Source organism: Rhea americana, unplaced genomic scaffold (assembly GCF_003343005.1).
Source record: "Rhea americana isolate MKP2758 unplaced genomic scaffold, rheAme1 scaffold_62, whole genome shotgun sequence".
Classification (NCBI taxonomy): Eukaryota; Metazoa; Chordata; class Aves; order Rheiformes; family Rheidae; genus Rhea; species Rhea americana.
In genome coordinates this window covers 1,527,899-1,546,343 of record NW_028186779.1, presented here as the reverse complement: position 1 = coordinate 1,546,343, position 18,445 = coordinate 1,527,899, and positions in this window count along the sequence as shown.

Sequence of the window (18,445 nt, the reverse complement as noted above, 5' to 3'; positions counted from 1 at the left end):
ACCAGTTGGTTTCACCATTTGGACATGTCCTTTAGTTCTATAGCTCATCTATCAGTAGCGCTAGCAAACTACTAACACTATATTTTTATGTTAATGGCTAGCAGTCCTTTATTATTCCTTTAAAAAACAAAAGATACCTGTACTCCCTGTTGAGGGAAGTTTGCTTATTTTAAATTGGAAAAATAAAATGTTGTGTCTCGGTTATGCATATTTTCACAAGGCAGATATAGTTAGGAACATAAAACAAAAAAGTTCAAAAGAAATAATTTGACAGAAATGAAACATTCCATTTCGCTTTAAAATACTTGGGCTAAATCAGAGAAGGTTTGGAATGAAATGTCATTACAACATAGGTCAGAGTGATTAGTTGCTAAAACTTTGCTCTCAATTTACCTTTTTTGACAGTATAAAATATCACTTTAGATCTAACTTACCCAATTCTCTCTTACGCATGTATACATGTAGTGTCTATTTTCTAGATAACTCTCACATTACATTTAACCTGTATTGAAAAGATGGCTGAAAAAAGGACAGGTTGGCAGGTCTACTCTGTAATTACATTTGTTTTCCTCCTATGCAGGTAGGAGTAGCCTATATCTAAAATGACCTCTTTGGGAAGAAACAACCATTATTTGTCTTAATTCAAGGCATTATAAGAAATATTTATTCTTCTCTCTAAATCTGATGAAATGAACAGCTCTAACCTTGCCCTTCAGGCAGACAAAGCATCCACTTGCCTTACTTTTTGTTTTGTATATGGCAGACAGACCTGCTCCATTATTAAACAGTGATGAATGCATATGCTGTACTTCACTTAATCCTTCACTGTCTTTCCTCTATTGCGATCACTGTCAGATAGGTTCTAAGACACTAGCCCAAAAGCAGTGTTTTCTTAAGAAAAAGATTGAGACTTCCTAATCTCTCTGAAAATTGTTCTGAGAACTCATTTAGCTCAGCAATCTTCTGTCAGATGCCAATAACACACAGAAAGTCTTGAATCAGATTATGTGAAAGACCTTTTCCTAAATAAAATTAAGATTTGAGACCCTCTCTAGTATGATGCTCCCACACATGACTCTTTGAATTTTAAATGTACCTTCCTTGGTCACTTTTGCATATGTCGTTTCCCTGATAAAACTCATAGGAGTCCTTGAGAATATGGGCTCACCAATATCTTAGGGGAATGGGAAAGCTACATTAAAAAAATAGAGGAAAATCAGGCATATATATCAACGTACAAGAAAACTAGGAACACAAGACCGGCCACTGGAGTTTACTCACCTCACTGTTACTGCTAAGATCAGTCCACTTTATGCAAAGCTGCTTTTGTCCATGTGTATACTGGACGATGGAGCAAGGTGCAGAACTGCCAGGGCTGGCATGTCCAGACTGTACACTGCAGCACCATGTGGAGAACATTGCTCGGTCTTTAGCACCTCTCAAAAGGTTTTAATAACTCTGTAGCAGCCTAGAAGCAGCTGTACCTGCCTCTGTTGCCAGAGGTAAGCTCTGTCTTTGGAAAGTAAGCTTCAYTGCATTGAGAGAGACGGGCGATGCCTTTAATCTGCAAAGGCTATCCACTTAATTACATTCCTACCCTTCCTTATCTGGTTAGAGTCACCTGTGATTAACTGGTTTGTCAGGCCCTATTTTGATGTTGAGCTAGTTAGTTTTGTTCTGAGATACCAGCTCTGCTTCTGCTGTTTTGTAAGACTGGATGACCATCTGTCACATCTCTGTGCAGATAACGCAGCACTGCTAACAGCCTGGTTAGTGTGCATTGCAAAGTTCACAGCACTGCTAATTCAACAACCAACCTCCACCTGCAACCTCTGTCTGTTTAGCTGCAATGTGAATACTCCTTAGTACAGTGCTTGTGCTCTCAAGAAGCAGTCTATGATGTTCTACAGATCTTTGAGTTTGTAACCAAGTCCAAATCTTCTGTTAATAATCTTAATAATGGCTCTATGGAGTATCTTGTACAACTCCCCAGACTCCCTTCTGAGTATAATACTAATAGTTCTCTCTTACCWCCTTTGCATTTCCAAAACAAATTCTACTCCCAGCGATCAAACCAAGCTGGTAGACTTCATGACAAAAACTGTATGGTCAACTATATGGTCTTGTGATTTTCCCCATACCTCAGCTTGCCAGTCACACACAGGAAACCTGTCCTGCGCAGAGAGGAGGACCGATTGTTAGGCTGTGCTATCCAAGCAGAGCCAAGGCCAGACAAAACAGGCACAACTGGGTTTTCTTATATTATATCCTTTTTCTAAAGAAAACATTTGTGTTGGCTACTGTCCTGTCAAAGCGATTGCTGCAGGAATGTACTGACTGGTTTTATGACCTACTTCTCTTTAAGTGGAAATACAATATTCACTGCTTTGAAAAGGTCTGGGTACAAGTATTTTGACGGACTGTTTCAGGAAAAGCACAATGTCACAAAACATGGTACAAAATAAAAACAATGTACAAGTTAATGATTCTTTTATATCTTCTCTCTTTCTGAAGAAGCAACACATTTTCAAAACAGCTTTTGTATAAATCTCTTTTAAAAAGTTTCCCTTTGATGTCACTCCAGTTCTCTCCTTTGCCCTTCTCTTTTTGCTCCTTTTGCTCCTTTATGGGGCTTGGTGAGGAAGATATGAGTTACAATGACAGAACAAACATGATAAATTTCTGCTGCCCTATGAAATTTGTTGAGTGGAGATCCTCTGCTGCTTAGAATCTTAATGCTATTCTCCAGCATCATTTTCAATCCATCAGATACTGTACAGCTGCATATGTGCACCACCATAGCAGGAAGATTTATGGGCTACTATTTTTAGGATTTTATGTTTCATCACCTCCATGCTGTTCATTTTGCCAAAATGTAACCTGCTAATTAAACCTTAAGACCTAAATTATAAGGTACTTACGGATGTGCAACCAATCAAGCAATAGGATTGTCTGAACATTTCCAGCTTGCCTGACTTTATATAAGAAATATTTTTCTTGTGAAGTAAAAAGACACTATAATGCTCTATTTCTAATTGTGAAAGGAAAAGCGTGTATTGCTTTTTTCTAATTGAATTTTTAAACACATGGTTATATTCTTTTTGTTATTTCAGTATTTTATATTAAATATATGCATACACTTGATTTCAATGATAAAATGGATTTTAGACAGCAAAACTCTAGATAAGTAGTTTTTAGATGGTCACACATTCTTGGAGAATCCACTTTGTAGAGATTCAACAATAGCTAAAAATGTGAACGTTCAAGGAAAGCTGGAGGGTCAATTTTTTTGCTGAATTGGTATAGATAGGTACTGGAAACAGTTTTCTCTGTAGGCTGAGTCCCAGCTTGCTTTTGTTAGCATTCATCTTACATTTTGGTACATCATATCCTTCATAATTACCTTCGCAGTCTGCCATAAAACAGCAAACTCAACCTTTAACTTTTCGCTGTTCTTGGAGAATAGTGCTATTTATCCTATCATAACACAGGCAAGTCACTTAACAATAATCCCAGGCACTCTAATTTTCCCTAGAACCTGAGTTCTTGGTTATTTATTACAAATTGATTAATAATATAACACAATATTGATTTCCACCCACAGATGACCACCAATTTTCTTGATTGAAAATGTTCAAGTTGAAAATGAAATCGTTTGAAAAATGTTTAAAACTTTTGCATTAAAATGATGGTATTACAAAGTTACTACTAGTTTTTTTTTTTTTTTTTTTTTTTTTAGAGAGGACACTTTTTGGGGCTCATGGAAAATGGAAGTGAGAAACAGAGGAGGAAGCCTTGATGCAAGAGGGAAAAATGGCTTGTGAGACCTTTGTAAGGCAGAAACAAATGCAGCCATCTGAACTCAAGAAAAACTGTGATGCAGTGAGTTTAAGACTAATGGAGGATTAAGATAAATTTCTCATCTTATTAGGATTGCGCAGATTGAATGAAGACACAGAATCTAAGAAAATATCCTTTCCAAAAGCAAATCTTACTAACAATCTGGAATTTCTTGGCATTGAAAGGAGGTCAGGGAATGAGCAAAGCTAAACTGGAAATGGCTGAAAAGATGGATTTGGGTCATGTTAATATACAAAACACTACAGTCAGAGTTCACCCTCTCCAGTTAACACGCAGGGAAACTTGAACATGGATCCTTGTTCTTTTCTATTTAATGGGAAATAGCTACTTCTGTAGTCTTGACTCCTTCATTTATGGGCCAACATAGAAGGTACTTGTTAAACCCTTACTTTTACAGAAAAGTAGACACCAGAAAATGGAAAGCGGTAAGGTTATGAGGGAGGAAGTGGTTGTAAAGAATCATGGAAACATATCAGGCCAAGTGAATAAGAATTATCACCAAAACTGCTTTCTTTATTTCTGCTTTGCTGCCAAGCCCTGCAACTAGACCCCTTTTCATTCTCCCATCTGCTGGCCTCACTGCAGAAGACATGTTATTCCCTCCAGTCCTAAGAAGTTTAGGCAAAAACTACACACTCTATCTTTGGACTTTACTACCTTTTATAGAAATCCCAGGGCCCCCACAGCCCAGGGGTAGTGATACCAGTGTGGCTTCAGAGAGCTGTTTAACTAGCAAAGTAAAAATGGTGTGAAAGTCTTCTGTGAGTCCTGGTTAATCTGCTTAACTTYGCCTTCTTAACTTCTGCTTAACTTCATGCCTTTCTGAACAGAAAGGAAATGTAGCCCTCAGCAAAGGCATCCTCACAAAGACAGTCTCTCTTTTCCTCCCCTTGACTCCCTACTGTGGGTTTCAAGATACTGCCCTCTGGAAGATTGTTTCTTTTCATTTCTTTCTGTAAGGTGCTGCTGGGTTGCTTCCTGCTTTCAGGTATTAGGATAATACCACCATTTTCAAGTGAGATATTTTTCCAGTCCATTTGGCAAGAAGTGGTGACCTTTCCATTTTGAAGGTACAAAGTTCCCTTGTCATCCCAGAGATATGGAAGTATTCTAAGACTAGGTTAAACCACCTGAACTCTTAAAACCACCCAGACTCCATTTAAAGCCAAAACCAGCATACCTCTTATATTTGAGGTTATTACTAATTTACATTGGTTTATTAGGTTGATTTTCAGGTGGTAGATCTAATATATGAAACATAACACTATTTGTGAAGGAAGTATTCCTTCCTAGTGTGATACTACTGCATCTGGATTTATACAGGTAAGCTTGGTGGTCCAAAGACTCTGAAAAGCTTCCCCCCTCCCCGCCAAAAAAAAAGAAGTACCTGCCATAGTCTCCCTTCCCATTTCCCAGGACCAAGATGAGAGCAAACATATTGCCTGGATGTCTCTCATAGAGCTCTTTGGTCTTGAGGCTTCTGGATCTCTGGATCTCTTGAGTATCTTCTGGACCTGAAGTCTGCTGATGATGAGCTCATGTGATTTAATAGACTCAACTTCAACAAACTGGATTATGGAAAAGTGAAGTCCAATGAAGGTATCTGCCATTTCATGTTATGAAATTTTAAGCTATGTCATTTCATGGAGATTTCAAATCAGTCATGAATGTCTATACAATTCAGAACAACCTACGAATGGATGGCTGGAAAATGAACCAGGAAACTAATGTATAGCCGACTCATTCAGGGACTGACAGTAGGGAAAACGAGGATTCATGAAGGAGATTGCCTGCCAGGATGCTGCCTGACAACTGCTTCTTTGCTGAATGTGGGGAAAGACCCTGAAATGCAGCAGAGGTGTTATTAGATGGCTAGCACTGTCGCATCTAGTAGCACCACCAAATTTCAAAGGACTTAGTGTTCCAAGCATATGGGCTTAGCCAGGGTGTTTGAGAAAAAAGCCTTCTGTCCCAAGAGAAGCCCCTTTCTCTATTTCCTAGATATTCACTTCCATAAAACAGACAAGTATTTGTTGTCTTCATTACAGAGCATGTCAAGAGTAAAATAACACATAGCTCTTTTCAAAGAAGACTCACTTACTTCAGTTTGGAGAGAACTGTAAAAGGGATGGGTTAAAAAGCCCATGCTCCATTTTGCAACACTGGAATTTAAAGACACGTTTGACCCAGCAGCTGTCATTTGCTCATATACTTATATCATCATCTTCCACAGAGATGATTAGTGTACATCCATCTATTTTGGGGGCAATAAGATTTAGCAGATTGGGCATTGAAATGGAGATGGCAAATAGCTACTGCTTAATTTTACTTAGGTGACAACACAAATCCTGCCCATGCCTCAATCTCCCTTCCACAAAACAAGAATAATATTTCTCTGTGTTAGAGCTGCTATTGCTACTTGATATTAGATAAAGAAAATGCTAGATGCATAGTGAATAATTATAGTATTATCAGTCTATTATTTTTATGCTAAATAATGAAGTGTTTTTTATGCAGATCAGAACTGCAGATCAGATAATCTTAATAATCCCTTCTGTCCTCAAAAACCTGTAAATCCATATTTAGGTGAGACCCTTTAGGAAAGACAGCATCTAAGAAGTGTGTTCCGTAGTCATGCCTGCAGGTAGAAATATTTTTTACTAAATTTAGAAGTTCAGTGTATCTCTGCAATAAACATATTAGCTGTATTATGAAAGCTAGAAAACTATTATTGCTAATTAACATGGCTATTTCATCCAAACAACATGTTATGGTCAAAAAGACTGGCAATATAGCCTGTGGGCAACAAATCTATGGAATAGTCATTGTGTCCTTGGAGATCACCTGGAAAAAGAAAAGGACCCAGGTATAAAGAATATATTTTCTCAGAGTCCCCCAGCTAGAATGTAAGATAGGATTTTTTTTGTTCTCTAACCTTCATTCTCATCTAGAGGTGACAGGAAGACAGTTGTTACTAGCTATAGATGACTTTCTGTGAGTTTGGGTAGTTGATGCTCTCTCTTTTTTTTTTTGGGGGGGGGGGGGGTTATGAGTGACATATATAGTATCTCCAGTGGTCCGGGCAGCTCCTTTTATCGTCATTGTGTTCCAGAATATATGCACCATGTGCATAAAATGTCCACAATTATTTAAGCACAGTATCCTGCACTGTACAATGAAAACACTGACTACATTCACAAGACGAGTAAATCTTCATACTCTCTTTGAAATACAGTATTAAATAACCCTACAGTGCCTTATTTCTATTCAAAGTCATACTAGTTGCTTCAGGGCATAATTGTTTGGTGCTGCCAGTTATTTTGCAAAATCATAAAACGGACTTTATCTCTCCTATCTCTGTTTTGCACATGTACTGATGGGATTAGTTTTTCTGAGAGTTCTCACATTAAAGACATAGACACTGAAATTTTTACTAAATCACTGGRTGTCCTGTTTGTTCCGTGGAGACCAGAGTATGGAGAAAATTTGTACCATGACAGTTTTTTAAATCTGCTTGAAAACTAAAGGGCTATTTCTGTGAATTCATGAAATATATATTAATATCTTTGAAAGCTATAACTGACATTTTCATTTCAAGCAGAATAATTATTTGCGTTACTGCTGTTAATTACAAGTTCTAGGTTCATGCCAATAACTTATCAGAGAAAGAAGATAAAAGTATGAATTTCTAGCTGATATAAAACTTTTCAAAAGACAAAAGTAGTAAGTATTTACGTTATTTGCAAACACCTGTATGTAGAACCTCATGTGACCATAGACAGCCTGCCCTAAAAGAATCTAGTATTAAAAGTCACAATTCGTACACTGCTCCTTGATATCTGTAAGCCTCCTTTAATACTTTTACAATTACATCATTTTCAAGTTATCAATGCATTTTACTTGCTAACATAAAGTTACATTTAAATTAAAGCTGGAAGAATTTTATCTGACATATTGAAAATCTCAGATTTTAAATCAGTTTTAAATTTGGGAAAAAGTCAGCTATTTTATTTTTAAAAGCACTCAGTGCTTTGAATGAACACAAGCATGGGACTTTGTTCTTTCAAATATTTTTATCCATCAGCCTTCAAAGCATGGCTTTGAATTGCTTTTCAAAGAATTGCTTTTAAACAGAGGATTCCTGTAGTGTGAACAGCAGTTATCCCCATGTACGTAGAATTATATGCCTTTTTAGTTCAGTAAAACAATTAAAGCAGGGTAAATATTAAGGACAAATTTGCATTAATATACATTCCTATTCAAAAGAAAAATGTAATTTTGACTATACTGCTGCTTTTGTGCTTATTGCATAGCTATATCTCAAGATTTAAAACTCTGTATTTGGCAAATAGTTACAATTACTGACACTTTCATCTCCCAAGACCTACTTGACTTCCTTCTCACTTCATACATCTTACATCATTGCAGTTTATGAAGACAAATGCATGTTTGAGCTTTTTGCTGCCTAGAATGTTTCATTAATAATAATAATAGATATAACATGGAATAATTGAATAGAGGTTTGATGGAGCATCTCTAAAACGGTCTTTAGGAGCCTTGCAAGAGGTTCAAAACTGAATACAACTCTGATACGGACTWTGGGAAGTAGTGGAAGAGAAAATTCAGGAATAATTTTGAATAGCCAAGTGTTTTTAGTCATATAATGTGACACAAGAGTACACATATCTCAGTGGTTGCTGCTAATGGCGGCATAGGAGGCTGTTGTTTTCTCAGTCTTTTTTGGTACCTCTGTGCTGAGAATTAATAGTACTCCAGAATTAATAGTGACACCAGATTTCTCCAGAGGCTCCTAATGGTTTCTGTTGTCTGTTTTTCTATTTATGATTGGGTATTGTTGGAGCAGAAGTAGAAAGAAAAATTTCCATTCTATGAAATGGATATGAAACTATCCATTATGAAAATAAACTCTGTTATGAAAAAATGTCCTCAAAAAAAAAAAAAACATAATCTTGAAAATGCTCAGAAAATGTGTGTGGATCCAATAACCACAAATATTTAATTTGCCAAAGACCAAAAACATGTTGTTTAATTTTTTTTGCTTTTCATTTTATGAAAGTAACAATTTAAAAGAAGAGTATCAAACAAAAAATTAGACAGCTTAGAAGGAGTCAAAATGGGACACTGTTTCTGAAAGGTTTCTGGAACTTCTGAGACAGATTGGACAGAACTGCCTCTTTCTCACAAAGTTTTACTTCTCACATCAGCATTTTCCAAAAATTCTGTATTTCCTGCCTTCTAAATATTTTTGATTATGACAGGAAGGCTTTAAAAATATGAAGAGGGCCTGCAACATGAAGAACTGTAGATCAGTCTAAATTACCACAGGAATTAACCCTACTCTCATTGCTTCTGCTAAACTCTTTCCCGAGACCCATTCTTTGACCCACACCTCCCTTCTCTTTCTAACTCTTTCCAACCTCCCCTTTTCACCATGTGCAATTGCCTTTACTTTTATGGTCTTTCACAGCCTGTATCAACTTGCAGCCCTTCTTGTATGAAGAGGTTATCTCAGGATGCTTATCAGCTTTTATCTTCCATTTTTATTTTCTGATAGATGGTGAAAGAGGAATATACTTGGATGAGATCTGCTAGATATTGGTAGTAAGAGCAGACAGCATCTCAGAAAGTTTATTGTATGGTTACCAGAGAAAATAATTCAGCAAAGTAAAGATTTGTTGTGTGAAGTAAGAGTAATGCAAACTCAAGACAGCTGTAAGAGAATAGATGCTAGTGCAGCTTATGCACCTTAATGAAAGTTTTTAAATTGTGAATTTGAAGAGTGGCTATTACTGTGATGGCGTAAGAACTGAAGGAAGATTGTTTTGTGGCCTCCTTGCAGAGCCATTATTTTCAAAGACTATGCATGATCTTTTTATCACATATACTCCAATAAATACATTTCAGGGTATTTCTTCTGGAGCCATCCTATTTTTCCCACAAAACCCAAACCCTCCCCTCCAGTTTGAACTAGCTGGGCTTTGTCAAATTTCTGCTGGTAGATTACAGTATCATGGTCATTTGCTTGGGTGCTATCAACCGTTAATCAATCACTTAATACCGATAATGACATTACCTTTGATTCCAAGGAAACAAAGTTAATCTCTTTGTAAGAGAAAGTCTCTTACTCAGTTAGCTGGCAAAGTATATATAAGCCATGAAAAGAGTGTGTCAAGATTTCAATATAGTTTGTAAGCATTATGGATGATGAAATAACCCTTACCAGACACGTCAGGAAGTGATTTGCTCCCAGTAATGCAGAGGGATTACAGTGTACAAAGAAATAATGTGCTTTGAAACTTTAGTAGGAAAGATATTTTTATCCTTGGGGAAAGATGTGTATATCCTTGTGAGTTATATTTGCTTTAAAACAGGAGGTAGAGACTGAGGGGACTTTCCGTGTACCCCAGACAGGGTTGCAGCGCACTTTTGCCCCATAAAGGGGCTGTACATGGTACAATAGAGACCTCGGRGTGTGTAACTGGGTAGGGTGTAAGAAGGGAGTAAAAAAAGGGTGGCAATTTACACCTGAGGTAATCTCTTCCAGAGTGGATGTATGGAACATAGTTGTGTTACCCAATGTACCTAAGAATTACAAGAGGCCATGARAGGCCCTGAGACAAAAGCCACAAAATCTTCCCAGTAGAAAATCCAGCTCTTCCCTGCCTGTCACTATCCAGCCAACGTCCGAATGGTGCATACTCATGGTGGTTTCTTCATGTTGCTTTAAAACTGTTGCTGATTTACATCTCTAAGCCCATTGCTGAAACATAGTCCTAAGCTTGCAAAGATTTACAGCATGTTGAGTGAAAGTTGTTCTTAGAACTTCACTTGGAAAGGGATGTTTTTGGATTCTCTTACTGTATTTCAAACAAGTTGTCAAATATTACTGCTAGATCTCCATGAATTTTCATGGTGTCTCTATTTCTCAGGGTGAGGCAAGACAACTCTAAGCCTTAAATCATATTGCARCTTTCTCTCCATCAAAATATCAACATGTCACAGAGCTCTTACAGGTATCTATGAAGGAGTGAAATCATTAATGAATTTGAACCACTGTAAAAAAAGGCAACATGTAGAGTAGTGAATGCAGTTCTTTTGGACAGTATTATAATGGAACACATATGCTAAATCTGACATGCAGGTATGGTTTGTTTGTGTGTTTTTTTTTAATTCATCATTGGTATGTTTTGAGTAGGAAAAAGAATAGTGGAGAAAGAGAGTAAGTCACAGAGTCAGGAAGTAGGAAGAATAGGGTATTGCATACAACAAGTAGTCCTAAGCTATATTTTAGTCAGGAGTAGATAGAGCTGAATGCTATATTTTAGTCAAACACACTTTTTACCACTAAAATATGTAGATGTAGCTCTAATGAACCATCTGGCAAATTTTATTTTTTAAAATATTCTTCCTTTGAAATTTCCTTAAAGATTCCCACTTGCCCTCCAGAAATATCTCATTGTACGTGCTTTTAAACAGAATGCTGTAACTTGGGAATGCAAAAGGATGTTTCCCTCTGAACAGAATTAAATCATTTAAAATGTTTCATTCAGACTGAAACTTTTAATGATATTTTGATTCACTGGTATTTTCAGACAAACTTAAAAGGATTCAAAAAGACTCCAATTTGACTGTAAATCAAAAGAAACTCTAAATYGTTTGGTTATCCATCTCTCATAGTAGAAAGTGGCTACATCTCCAGCAAGAAGAATACACTCTAAGTAAGTTACATGCTATAGCGTTGAGGCTGGGCTAGAACCTAGAAGGGAAAACAGGAAGAAAAACAGACTGCAGATTAAATAAGTAGGATATTCAAATAAAAATCAAGAATTATGTTCTCCTTCATATAGAAGACGCAGGAATGTGACTGGTCCTAGAATGACTGAGATAAGTTTTGTTATATTGTCAACCAGTCCTGCCTCAAAACATATTCTTGCAAAGAGCCTTCTCTTGGACTCTCCTGATGACAAAACAAAAAGGAAGCCAGACTTTCGAAAATATCCACATCCTGTTCAGTTATATAAGTGCATGTATCTTCTCTTTCCTCTCGTATAATCAATTATTGCTGGGACCTGAATTTTGGAGGACAGATCAAGCTATTTTATTATTTTATTGGGACTATATGACCCTTAAAAATCTGGCCCACAATCTCCAATGGTGGTCAACACTGGGTACAACACTATTTCCAGCATGTTAGATACATTTCTAAATATTTTTCARCAGCTGGTTCCTAGATTGGTAAACATAGCAATATTCCAAAGATTTGAGTCAAAGGTTGATAACTTCATATTCCTTATGTATGGTTATAATAATAATAGTCCAGCATTACACTTGATCAAAATCCATGGAAGAGTGTAATTCACAGAATGGAAGCAGCCTTTAAAAAGAGGTCAGACCTTAAGTTTTTGAAAGGTTCTTTGTTTTCATCTTTAAACTGAAAAAAGGTACACACAGAACCCTCTTGGGTGAAGTTTAATTAAAGGTGATGTGAAGCCAAGTGCAAATATATCTTCTGAGATTAAAATTTCTGCATCTATGCACAGGACAGGTACCCAGTGCCATGTTTAAAATGCAAATTATTAAGTCCCTCATTAGGCATCCAATTTGAAGTCAGTGCAACTTGTGCAATTATCGCTAATGAAACAGGTTTGGACCTTAGTTTTGTTGATATAAGCAAAATCAAATCTGATTCCTACCCTCAAGCTATGTGAAATGTTCTCCTTGCGTGGGACTAAAGTTGGAAGCCCAATTGTCTGGAAATCCCCTAACACTCATTTTAATGCGCCTGGGATTTCAAGGTTTCTTGTTCCTGTGACTGGCTTTTGAAGAGGGATACATCTGAAACACTAGTTTTGCCAGAGAATATTATCATTACTGATGGGGAAAACAAAGGAAGAGAAAGAAAACGATTCATCCAGGAGCTGACTGTAAACACTGCAGTTTTAATCACAGGACTACTTAGAGCACAGCTGTGCAGAGAGGTGCAGATATGCTGAAGTACCTCTGCTGCCCCGTTCTGCCGGCAGACTGGACGYGAGCCAGCTCTGGTGTGGAAGTCGTGTGGCTGTGTCCGTGCCTGCCTGAGGTCCTGGTGAGAGTTCCCGACAAATGCAGCTCTAGGAGCCAGCTGGCCCGGAGCACGGCCATGCCCTGCGTAGACATGTCCTCTCAGAGATGCTGAGGAAAKCTTGCCACCTACTGAGGCACCTACAGAACTTCCTGCAGGGTATGGCAGATACGCAGGCTCTTACTGAGATGCGGCCTCACAGCTCTCCCTGTGGCCTTTCAAACAGCCGGTCTTCCACAACCGACACTTGATGCTCAAGACGTGTAGGCAAGACGTGCCGTTTCCTACTCAGGTACGTGTGCGTCCCCCCAGGTCTCAGAGCAGTGCCAGCCCAGTCCCGCTGCAGTTAGAGTAGTTTCAGCTGGGCTTGGGCTCAGCTTCACAGAGCTGCCTCRAAAGCAAAATGCAGTGCAGATCGGTTAAGCCACTAACATATCTAAGTCTAGGCTGGGGAATGGACTAGGAGTAAGACAAAAGTGAAGCCCTTTTGACAGATCTACACCAGTCAGAAAAGCCTCTTGCACAGTGCATATTCTTCAGGACTATGTAAAATCTCTAAGCAGCCAAAATAGGTTAAACTGGTCGCTCTGCAATTGAGAATCATTCTCAAGGACTTAAGCAATCAAGAAGGGACAACAGTGCACAAAGACAACCTCCAGCAAATTATYTCCAAATTAAGACTGTAGTTAACAGAATTAGTGATACAAGTAAAAAAAAGATTTTATTCCCCCCAAACTCTCATGCTGATTATWCTTTTATAGTGTTTTAATGCTTAGGCATGAAATAAAAAGAAACACGATTAGTTTATTAAAATGTTAGTATCAGCACATTATGACTAGTCATCACAAACTACCTTTGCTTGTGGGCTGTCTTGACTTTGTCAGTTATGTTTTAACAGATAAGAATTAGCAATCCTACACCAAACAGAACAGTAAATAGCAGGACTGTCTTTCGAGATTTAGCACCAAGTCACAGATGGTTAATGGGAGAATGGAAGCTGCTAGAGGGAGGGAGTCCTGTTCCAACTGCTAATTAATCCAATACATAAATCCCCAAAGAGAGATCTCATGCCCAACAAAACTAGGCTCTTGTATTTGTGGAAGGTGCTTTTCTAATAGCAAAAGAGAAAATCGTAATAATTAGCCAGTTGATTTGGAAAGCTTTATGTGGAAAGTACACTGTGTTATGTGTGAATATATTGCCAAATGGAGAGCTTTTTTTATTTATTGGAGTGTTTGGAACAACAAACTAGAGACTTTGCATATTAGATTACAATTTGCATATTTTCTCAAACGCTTTGCCTTTTTTCTATTTCTTATCCTCCCTTCCCTCAGAAACAAACCTACAGCAGAGCAGCCACATTTCCCCGAGCCAGTCTCATCTACTGACATCAGTGGATTTACACCACAGATGAATGTGGCTGTCTGTGCCTCATCCAGGTAATGACGACAGCTGTTAGGCTTGACCGTGAACTCAAGAATCTCATCATCTGTCAGCGTGTCTGTCAGGAATTTTGTCAAAATAGGCAGTTATGCTGGGAATACAGTRTTGTAGCATGCACACTAGGCCTCAGCATATAGGTGCGTAACTTTTCTTTTTCTTTTTTGTGGGTCCTGCAATCCAAGATAGGAAGAGAAAAAAGCTGGGCAGAGAAAATATGAGCATCAGCAGGAAGGCAGCTTTGATTTGTCTGAGGAGGAAACACGCTGGTGGCTTCAGGTTAACAATGAAAGCAGATGCTAGGCTGGGCATACCTGAATTTAACAACACTTTATGTATGTAACTGTGCTGGTATATATGCAAATGCACATTCATGACTAATGTTGCTGTTTTTTTTTTTGTGTGTGTGTGTGTGTGTGTGTATGCGTGTGTGTATGATCTCTCTTTCTATTTTTTTCCCCTTTTCCCTCCCTAAGAATTCTTCTGCCCTGCCTTGTCTAGGACTGTAAGTGAAGAGGATACATAAAGGGCCAGCATTATGTTAAATATGCTGTGCATTTGTGATTACTGTGTTGGAAGCATGCATAATGAAAGAGAACACAGGAAAATTCACTTGGACACTACCTCTCCTCTTGATTAGGAAAGTACTCTCATTGCWCATCCTAYGTACTGTATTAGGGTTATATGCATGCAACATCTTGCTGTACTCTCATTGCTCATCCTATGTACTGTATTAGGGTTATATGCATGCAACATCTTGCTAAGGACAACACACTCGACTTTCTCAGATACAACAGAAATACATTTTCACCTTTCCTTGTTTTTAGGCAATCATCATTTCCTCTTTTCTTCAACAACTGTGAAATAACAGAACTGGAAATGCAATCCAAAAGGAAATATTCTAACCTAATTGCTAGGAAAACTTGGCAGCTCATTATGGGCAAGGAAAATTTCCTTGATCAGCAGAATGTCATTTGGAACTTTAAATGCATTTACTTAGTTGAAACACCAAATGAGGCGCAAGTCAAATGTTTAAATGCTATTACTTTCCAACTCTGGCAATAGTCTGCTTCTTCTTGTTAAGTGTTTACATGGAGATGATCAACCAGTTTTGTTGTTGAATGCTAACTTTGGCAGCATCTTTTACTCTGAGTTTTTAAGAGTTGTTGCTACCTGTGCAAAAATACATTTTTTTTGCTAAAATAGACTTGTACTAATTGAAGTTAGTGAAGAAGTAACTACTGAAGTCTTTAATATTCTGTAGACTTAATACAAGCTTTAAGATGTCTAGATATCATTTCCACCTTCATCATTTCTATCAGAAATGCTCAAATTCTTGTCCTTATGAAAGCGGGAGCCTACCAACCTATCCAAGGCAATACAACAACATGAACACATGCTATCAGAGAACAGAGCGTATGTGAAGATATGCTGCCACTAGATTAGGCCACACAAAGCCCATGCTGTGAAGAGCTCACAATGAAAATGAAAGAACAAGTTAAAAAACAATCTATARAAAACCAGGATTTAGACTTTACAACTGTAGTGCTTTGGGGATGAATAACGTAGCTTTCTTCAAGAATTTCTCCCATTTTGCCTTCTTTGTAGTCTGTTCAGAACAGGAGGTGTCTCACAGGCACAAAACTAGGACAGTACAGCTCCTTCTGCATATCAAATTTATACCACCACATTCCAGACAAGATAATCTTCTGTCATGGAGCAGTTTTTATTCCATGCTGATTCATGAACAGAGTTAAAGAAAAGGCTGTGTCAGCGGGCATGCCTGGATTTGCAACACACATTTTACCTCTTGATGGTTTATAACACTGTCATACATAACTGACACCTTTATAAATTCTTGTACAAATAGGCTTCATGGACTACTAGAAAAGGGGACGCAGTAAGGTACTCAGAAATGTGTATAATAAAAGTCAGGGATCTATCTCTTAGCATAGCATAGTCCATCTCATTATGTGAAAACTTTTTAAGTCATATCTAGAACAATACTGGCAACTCTGTCCAAAGAATTTTAGCTTCTCTCACTGCCTTTCACTTCACAGAGAGTCTCACAACCACATACAGAAAGGAGATGGCAAACACAATAAAAACTCACAAAGAGCAGCAAAGCTCTATAAAATCAAAAGATCTTTATTTATTTAAAGTAAAGAAAGGAGGGAAAGTATTATAATTCGTTTAAGAAATATCCAAATCAGAGTATTTGCATGCTGCATGTCTGATTAAATGCTAATCTCAGTTCATTGCTCAGAATTTTAGGGTTTGAGAGTGAGCAGATAAAAAAAGGTCGGCTGGTATCTCAGAATTTTTTCCTAGAATGTCTTCTAAAGCGTCTCATGTGAATGTAGTGAATGGCACAGCTTAAAACCCATATAAAAAATCTTCATAAATGGCAGTCTAGAGYTGTAGCTATAGGAATGTGTACAAGGAGATGTTCATGGGGTGCACATCTGCTTGCACCCCAAGCTAATTATGTTTGCGCACAGGGTTAAAAACAGGGAAGCACTGCCCCAGTTTCCCCTTTACTCCATCAGCYATTGTTCCCAGTACTCTGGTGATGTGCTGATTAAGCCAGCCAGAAAATCATTCATACTTTCTTTCCATTCAGGATATTCTGGTGTCTGTGGAGCTAAGAGGCCAGACTCTCTAACTCAGACTCCGTAGCATTCATTTCCTTGATTCTGCTAGTTTTAGATATTTCTCCATTGGATTTGGAAGGAATACTCTGGCCTTTTCACTCCTCCAGGTCCTRGCCCAGAAACATGAATAAAATTTATACAATGAGCCTTTCCCAATACCTTGCAGTTTCCTGCTTCACTTTTCTCATAAACTTCTTCCATCAGATACATCCAATAAATCTTCTCCCAGATTATCTGAGCAGCTCCTTGGAGGCTACAGAAAAAACAAATCTCAGTCATTTCTTCAGCAATCTGAATTTCCCTCTTGTGTGATCTGCAATCTTCCAGCTTATCCAAGAGCTGCAAGGCAAGCACTCAGCTGCAGCTGAGAAGGGATGCTGCTTCTTCATTAAACCTTTTGAAGCTAGACAGCATTGGATGTATGCTCTTCTTTTCATTAATCAGGAATATATAGCATATAACATGAACTAACATGGCTTTTAAAGCACAATGTGCCCCTCCTTTCCTTCCTCCCTGTGGTCTTTTTCGAGAGAAGATGACACCAAAGGACAACAAAATGCTGTTGTTCAGGTGAAAAAGAATTTCTGGATTTTTTTTTTTCCAGAAATTCAAAGACTATATGGAAAACAAAGTTAAAGGTAACACCCTGRTTCAGAAACAACTATCTTTCCTCTCTAGATAAATATGGCCAAAAGTTGAAAAAAAAAGTCACTCGTGCAGAAAGTATAAATTAATTTCCTTACTACCCATCAATCCTTCTTCTGCTTTCTATTTCTATCCTTAGTTACACATTTTTTGTGCATGAATTTGTTTTTAAAGATGCATACTTCATTCATCCTGACCACGTGCAAMCAGGTTAAGCTGTGTTTATTATGTTCTCTTTAAGTTCTAATGTTGCTTTCCCCCTTGTAAAATGAGAAGTAGTGGCTCCTAAGTAGTATTTCAACTCATACTAGTTAACTTTGAAAGAATTATATTGGTGGTTGCAACAGTAAGATGTTGGATACAATGATCCCAGATGCCTTCCAGTCCCATGATCCTACTCTGAAATACGCAATTCAATTTTCTGCCTCTTTTGTCCAGTCTCAGTAGACTCACTGATCCTTTCTGTGGCGGTAGAAAAAAAAGAATTTTCTCAAATGAACACCCTAATTCTTTGACATAGCTTAACACGGATGGCATGGTTTGATCAGATCRTGTTATAGGCAGACCCAAGGAAATATAGATGTTGCAAACATTTGTGCGGGTAATACTCAGAATATCACAGAATCACATAATATCTGCGGTTGGAAGGGACCTCTGAAGATCATCTRGTCCAACCTCTCTGTTCAAAGAAGCGTCAACTAGAGTAGGTTGTCCAGGACAGTGTTGAGTCAGGTTTTGATAATCTCCAAGGACAGAGACT